Source organism: Paramormyrops kingsleyae, chromosome 4 (assembly GCF_048594095.1).
Source record: "Paramormyrops kingsleyae isolate MSU_618 chromosome 4, PKINGS_0.4, whole genome shotgun sequence".
NCBI classification, from domain to species: domain Eukaryota; kingdom Metazoa; phylum Chordata; class Actinopteri; order Osteoglossiformes; family Mormyridae; genus Paramormyrops; species Paramormyrops kingsleyae.
The window spans coordinates 18,306,845-18,314,335 of NC_132800.1; the positions used below are offsets into that span (position 1 = coordinate 18,306,845).

General features: G+C 43.7%; 1 long non-coding RNA gene across 1 annotated transcript; it reads left to right on the top strand.

Annotated features, from left to right (window-relative positions):
* Positions 1–2,411: 2,411 nt before the first annotated feature.
* On the top strand, positions 2,412–7,072 carry LOC140588943 (uncharacterized). Its single transcript, XR_011990172.1, has 3 exons — positions 2,412–2,489; positions 5,494–5,595; positions 6,376–7,072. It is a non-coding gene; the product is annotated as an uncharacterized lncRNA (long non-coding RNA).
* Positions 7,073–7,491: the final 419 nt, after the last annotated feature.

The following is a 7,491-nucleotide window of genomic DNA, read 5'->3' on the forward strand; positions in this document are numbered from 1 at the left end:
TGTCCCAACTCCTGCTTCCCCAGTCCCTGTTCCCGAGGAGGTCCCAGACTGTCTGAACATCGCTCCTACTCCAGTGATGGAAGGAGAGGAGGAGCTTGAATGGACCCCTAATGGATGCCTCTGGTGGGTCACCCCAACCAACTAAACACCAGTGTTGAGGGATGCTGTCAAGCTGAAGAAGGAGTCCTATCAGGCCTATTTAGCCTGTGGAACTCCAGAGGCAGCTGATGAGTACCAGTGGGCCAAGCAGAACACAGCTTTGGTGGTCCCTGAGGCAAAAATTCGGGAATGGGAGGAGTTTGGTGAGGCCATGGAGAACAACTTCCAGACGGCTTTGAGGAGATTCTGGTCCACCATCTGGCGGCTCAGGGTGGGAAAGCGGTGCAGCATCAACACTGTTTATAGTGGGGATGGGGCACTGCTGACCTCAGCTCAGGACATTGTGTCCCAACTATAGGGGGATTACACTCCTCAGCCTCCCTGGTAAGGTCTATTCGGGGGTCCTGGAGAGGAGGGTCTGCCGGATTGTCAAACCTCGGATTCCGGAGGAGAAGTGTGGTTTTTACCCTGGCCGTAGAACAGTGGATCAGCTCAATACTCTCAACAGGGTCCTGGAGGGTACGTGGGTGTCATGGTGAAGAAGGAGCTGAGCCAAAAGGCAAAGCTCTCAATTTACCAGTCGATCTTCGTTCCTACCCTCACCTATGGTCATGAGCTGTGGGTAGTGACCGAAAGAATGAGGTCGCGAATCAGAGCATGTGAGCGAGGAGCGGAGCGGGCTGAATTTGGTCAGAGCGCGAAGCGGTTTTTGAATTAAGGCTAGAGCGGTTACTCTGTCTCGTTCCAATTTCGCTCCGATCCCGCTCACACTACGACTCTGAGGCGTGCCCAAGTCTACCCAGAATTCATCTGTACAATTATCAAGATTGTTACACAAATTGGCCAAGATGGAATTCGTAAAGTATTTTACAAAGGAAACTGATAAATCATACAAGTGTACTATTCTTATCAAACGTATAGATGACAATAATGTAGAGCAAGAACAACAATGTGGTGAAACTGTTTCAGTGAGTAAAGATTCACTTTGGAATCACTTTTCTCAGAAACATGAGAGTGTGCTACGCGAACAGGTGGAAGCCAGAGCAAAACGTGAGCAAGTTTTATATGGTTGTAGCATATCAAGTCTATAAAGTAAATAAAAGTATAAAAGCCTATAAAGTAAATATTGGTAATCAAATAGTTTTGTCATTCAAAGTAGGTCTAATAGGTTTTTTAAATTTCATGTAACGCTGTCAGTGAAATTTTATCTTATAGAGAGACGCAGAAGCAGCATCAACAGAAAAAAAAAATTGAGGAATTTAACCTCCAGAGTACTGGGCTTTTGTTTGGTGTGCATGTTTTATTTCCTTTAGCTATTTGGGATTAGTAGACCTCATAATCATAAAAACCAAACATTAATAGTCTTAAACTGAGACGTAGGGTCTCAGGAGGTTAAGACGTGGATGCTTAGCCTGTATATTCTTTAGGCTATTAAGCCCTCAGATTCCTTTATTTTAAGTCTATTCTTGTGTGGAATGCCATTGCCAAACCTGTCCGTTGTTGCCTATATGTTGTTTAAAAATAAATATTTTATGTTCTGAGTGGCAATGTTGTCGTTGCTCAAATTTCTTTATGATACTGTTTAAGGCTTCGGTTTAAGGTGACATTTGTTAGGCATGCAGATTATTTGTCCCTCTTTTAAATTGGAGCGAGCGCGGTGCGATTTGACTGGAGCGGGAGGAAATTTTAGTGGACTGAGGAGCGGTGTTGAGCGGAGCGACTTAGTGCGAATTAGAGCGGAGGAGCGGGCAGAGCCAAAAGCCTTGTGAGGGAGGAGCGGAAATTCTCACCTCTCCACTCCGCTCACATGCGATGAAATGAGTTTCTTCCGCAGGGTGCCTGGGCTCTCCCTTAGAGATAGAGTGAGGAGCTCGGTCATAAGGGAGGGACTCAGAGTAGAGCCGCTGCTCCTCCGCATTGAGAGGAGCCAGATGAGGTGGCTCAGGCATCTGGTCAGGATGCCTCCTGGACGCCTCCCTGGTGAGGTGTTCCGGGCATGTCCCACTGGGAGGAGGCCCCGGGGAAGACCCAGGACACGCTGGAGAGACTATGTCTCTTGGCTAGCCTGGGAACGCCTCGGGGTTCCCCCGGAGAAGCTGGACGAAGTGGCCGGGAAGAGGGAAGTCTGGGTTTCCCTGCTTAGACTGCTGCCCCCGCGGAGATGAGTAGTAGGAGATGAGTGGATGGATGGATAATATCCCCAAAAATCCTACGCCGGGCCACTGAGTCCGTGTCCATTTCTGCTTAGACCGCTCCCGCGTTTGGTATGAAGGTGATTATTTCCTGCTGCGTGTAAATAAAAGTGAAAGTATTTTAAAGTTGGAGTCTCCATTTTGTCAAGAAACACGGATAAGATTCTGGAATAATATAAAGACATTTCATATTTCAAGGTAAGATTATATTTAATAATATATAATAATAAAATAAGCATGTATAACACACTTAGGCTATATACAGTGGCGGCGCCGGTGATTTAATGTTGCAGGTACTACGGGAAGCTAGATTATTACCTGCGGTTCAGGTGTGATCGGGAGCTGAAAGGGAGCAGAAATGTGGTCTGTCCCCATGACTGGTTTGAAAAGCACTGCACTCAGCCCCTTTCGACAGATTTTGCATCTCTCTCAGATATTTTCTTTGTTTTGGGATATTACTGAGTTCAGTATCCAATAATTAGCAAAATGTGCTATTAAGAGCCATATTATGTTCATGGTAAGTCATAAGGAGTCATTTACTGTCACACTAACAAAAGACAATGATAAATTAAGACTTTAGAACCAGGCCTGCAGTATTGCGGTTACTGAAATTACTGATGTACAGTATGCATGTTATATGTAAACATAATATGGCAAACACAGGACGGACTGTGTTCCATGTGGTTGTGTGTATTGGGCTTATTTTGGGCTTGATTTCTCCATCTTACTTTGACAGTGGGCTTATTTTGGGCTTGATTTCTCCATCTTACTTTGACAGTGGGCTTATTTTGGGCTTGATTTCTCCATCTTACTTTGACAGTGGGCTTATTTTGGGCTTGTTTTCAGGGGTCAGGTTGCTTGTTGGTCCCGTGAGACTTGACAACACTGGTGTCTGATCAGAAAATTTCTCAAACAAATTTCTCTGCAGATACGGGTGTTCAAGTCCGTATTTTGACTACATAGCTACGTGCCCGACTATAAAATGTATACCTATCAGCTATGTAGGATAATTATATAAATAAATTCTAACATGTAGCTCATGCAGTCCCCTGTGTATTTTGGACAAAAAAGTACAATTCAGGCAGGCCTATAAAAAGAGCGAACCTCAACCCCAAAGCCCAAAATATTATTTTGTGTTTTTTTCTCCCAGCAAGACAGTTAAAACAACATAGATTTGTTCAGTAGAGGTCTTTGTCTAATTTAAAAATAAAATTTATTGTGGGCTTATGTGTGAGAGTAAAAGATCAAGACAGAAAATACAGTAGAAATGGCAGGTCTCATACCTTTATTTTTATACCTGTATATGAATTAATAGAAGCAGTATGAAAAATACACTCACAATGGATCTGAAATGAAATAATGGCTTTGATGTTAAAGTATCAAATGTTGACTTTACTTCTTCAATGCAATCAACAAAATTCGATGGGTGGGTGATTTTTAATTTGGTGATTGGAAAGGAGCAGTCAGGACCTCAAAAGGGAGACACTTTCAGTTCAGTCATTCAGGCTAAATGGCAGGACACCCCCCCATCCCGCATGTACCTGCTTGTAGTTGAATCTCCAACTCTCAGTTGTATGAAACTCATAGCACTTCCTTGCTGTCAGTTTTGATGTCATGGTGAATGTTCATTACAGGAAGCCCAGGGCGTCGGCTGTCTGAGAAACTTGCTGAGCTTGTCGATGCAGATTATTGGAATGATGTTACATCATTTATTATTGTGTGGAACATGAAAGGTTGACCTACAGGCTAGATTTACTACTGAATTATAAACATGTCATGGGTTGGTGCCTCTTCTAATTGGTGAATGGGCTGACAAAGACCTTCATCCTCCACTATGGAAAATTGCTGATCATCCAATGCAATCATCTCCATTATTTTAGTAGTTGTTTCTTTAGCTCTGGTGCTGCTAACTTTGAATGCTGATTAAGCTTAAATATCAGCCAGCAGTATTGGTAATTTAACCAGTACATTGGGGCGGATTAAGAGATCACAGGCCCCTGGGCACAAATCTTTCAAGCCCCCCCCCCACCATATATTCAGAGTACCAGAGGATTTTATCTGAAAATGATTGCCGACTACCTTCACAAGCAGGGAACAGAGCTTGGGAGCCTCATGGTAATTAACTAGGCCCTGAGACTCCAAAACCTACAGTTTGCGTTAACCAGTGAGCTAAGACGCTAACAACAAGCACCAGCTCGCTTTACTTTTCCACTGCACAAGGGTCGGCTCGGTAAAGGCGTTGCCAGGTATTGAGAGCGACAGTGATCGAAAACTGAAGTGACACTTGACACTGTGTACACCATGTTGTGCTAATTTCCACTTATCCATCTGTGGGCACTTTCACACCGAAGTTCTGCAACATGGTTCCTGGTTCAGGTTCCCGGGCTGTCCCTACCAGGGACTTTTGTAGCTCATGGCCAGTTTCATGTGTCGCTTTCACACCGTATAACAGGAACTGGAACCTTCATGCTAAATTAGCATGGGAGACACAAAAAAAGTTGTAGGCTAAATTGTTTAATTTCATACAAAACTACACCACCACCCTAAAACAATGGACAATGAACACCTTGTTATTTGTTGGTTATTGGGGGATTTATATTTTATTTATTGAGTTTATTTATTTTACTAAATCTGGCCAGCAGATTGATCTTTCGTTTTCCGCAGAATAAAAAATGGCACCGGAGATATTTGATATTCATTAAAAACCAATGTTTGGCATTGGCACCAACCATGAATATTGACCCCGTTGAGCTCCCAACAAACAGATTTGGTGGAAACAGGAGAGTCAAGGTGTGGATTTAATTCTGCAGTGAGTTGGGCAGTTGTGGTTTCATGTTTTTTGGATACAATCCGGGTTAGTGCACGGCAAAGCAAGTTATTCTGGGCCCCAGCTGAGGCCAACATAAACCAAGTATTACAAACCATAGTGCTGCTACTGCTTGGTCATTGTGATGTAGGTGTACCTATAATGAAGAATAATAACTAACCAGCTGCTGACAATCTATAGTGTGACCTTTCTAGACTAGCCAGTGCAAAACAGTAGTGTGGCCATGCAGGTTACATTAGCCTGAGGTATGTGATCATATGTCCAATGTAGGATTTACATTAAGTGTATTATCGGTGTAACGGTACACAGAACTCTTGGTTGAGTTTTGGGTTCACAGTTTGGTGTATTTTCAGTGCAGCAATTTCTTATTCACAGAAGCTCCAGCAGGAGTCATCAGGTCTGGATCGGCACAAAAATGCAGGGAGCTGCTTCTGAAATAAGCCCCCCTGTGGGGTGTAAAACAAAGAGAACTGAGAGGTAAGACAGAAGTTATGTCTGATTGAACTGCTTTTCAAACCCACATAAAAAAATCTTTTGTGAAATGTATTGTGGGGAATCCCATTTGAGGTTAACTTTAACTTTAATTTTAAATACATTGTCATTCCGACAGCATTTAGGTTTGCATTTCCCAGCTGAAGTGGCAGTATTTTCCAAAAATACATATTCTCAAAAATGAATTATAAGAACATTGTGATTTATGGTAAATGATTGTTACAGCCCACTAGCTGCATGTCTCTTTGGGTCTATAGTCAGGCCATAATATAAAAGCAGAAAGGGTTCCTAGCTATGACTGGCTCAGTGTGGAACATGTTAATGCGTGTACATTAATAAACAGACCTCAGCATCTTCTTTATCCTCCTTTTTCTTCCACAGTCAGCCAGTTTCTTTTATACTACAGAGAACAAACAGATCATCCATCCTATCAAAAATGGTCACAGATAATGAAGTAGAGCATACACAAACCAATAATTATATAAACAAATAAATCAATAAGCAGGAAAAAAAAGCAAGTCTACCATCTGAGATTGTAACAGTGATATTAAACCTTTCATATTGTAATCTTAACTTTGAGCGAGATAATTTTATTTTACATTAAAACTAACTGTAAACAAGCATGTTTGCATCAAGAACTTCATGGGATATAAAAGTACATGAAAGCAGAGCAGAAGGCTAAACACCTGAAGATTTAACGTGACTCTGTCCACATTGTGTGGATTATATTTATATAATGAGGATTGTTCTTATGACTGTCCACAGTGTCCTGATGGAGAGAGCAGACTCACCTGTACCCAGCTGTGTTTCCATGAAGAGTGACAAGTCAATGGAGCAACCAATCTACTTCAGAGAGGGACCTTTTCCTACAGATCAAAGTTAAATATACATTTCAACAAACACAAGGAAGGAAAAAACATAGTGAAATCTTGGTCTGTTTGCAGTATTAATTTGTTGAATATCCTCCTGAGACCCAAGGAAAAAAAGTGTCCGTCAATTTTAGGTTATTTGTCTTTGGAGGAAATAAGATATCTTACAATTTAGATTTCTTCAAATTTATTTTTATTTTTAATTTCACAGCATGTCCTCTTTAGTGTACAACAGGAATAAATATGCTTCCTCACATCAGTGAAAAGATAGACGCAAAAACAAAATGTCCACTACATTGTGTCACGCCCCGCTCCGTCCGCTCCTAGTGTGTGCCACGCCCCCTCATTATCCACGTGTGCTTCCCCGATCGTGCCCAGCTGTTTCCTGTTTCTTTTGCCTTGTCCTGTGTATATGAGTCCGCGTCTCCCCATGTATGCCAGATCCGTCATTGTATTGTCCGTCGATGTCCGTCCGTGGTGTATTAAACCCAGTTTACCTGACTTCCTGGCTCCGATCGCCTGCTTCCCTGCTCGCCTCCTTTGCCTGAACGTGACAGAATGACGGATCTTGAGGAAAGCCGCATGAAGCTGCTTGATGAGGTGCTGTATTGGCTGTCGCAGCCCGAGGTCCGTGAGGACCCTGGGCTATGGCGGCTAGCTAGCGAGAGCGGTTTCCTTCTTCGGGAGATGACTCCATTAACAGGCGCGCACGTCCTTGCCGAGGTGCGCGACAACCTGCGGCTGCTGGTCGATGGCTTTATGGAGAGACAACTCCAAAGGCTCACCGTCTCGGGGGCGACCCCGCCTCCATCGTACAGCCCCAGCCGCAAAAAGAAGAGGCGAAGGGGCAAAGGAAAGGAGGCTGCCCCGACCCTCTTCTTGGGGGCCTGCTCCTTGCTCCCCGCCTGGGATGACCCTGGCGCTACCCACCCGACCAGCGCCCATCCGGAGAAGCCGCCTCCATTGGAGGCATACAACTACCGGCCGGCGCGCCTGAGGCAAGGTGGGAGAC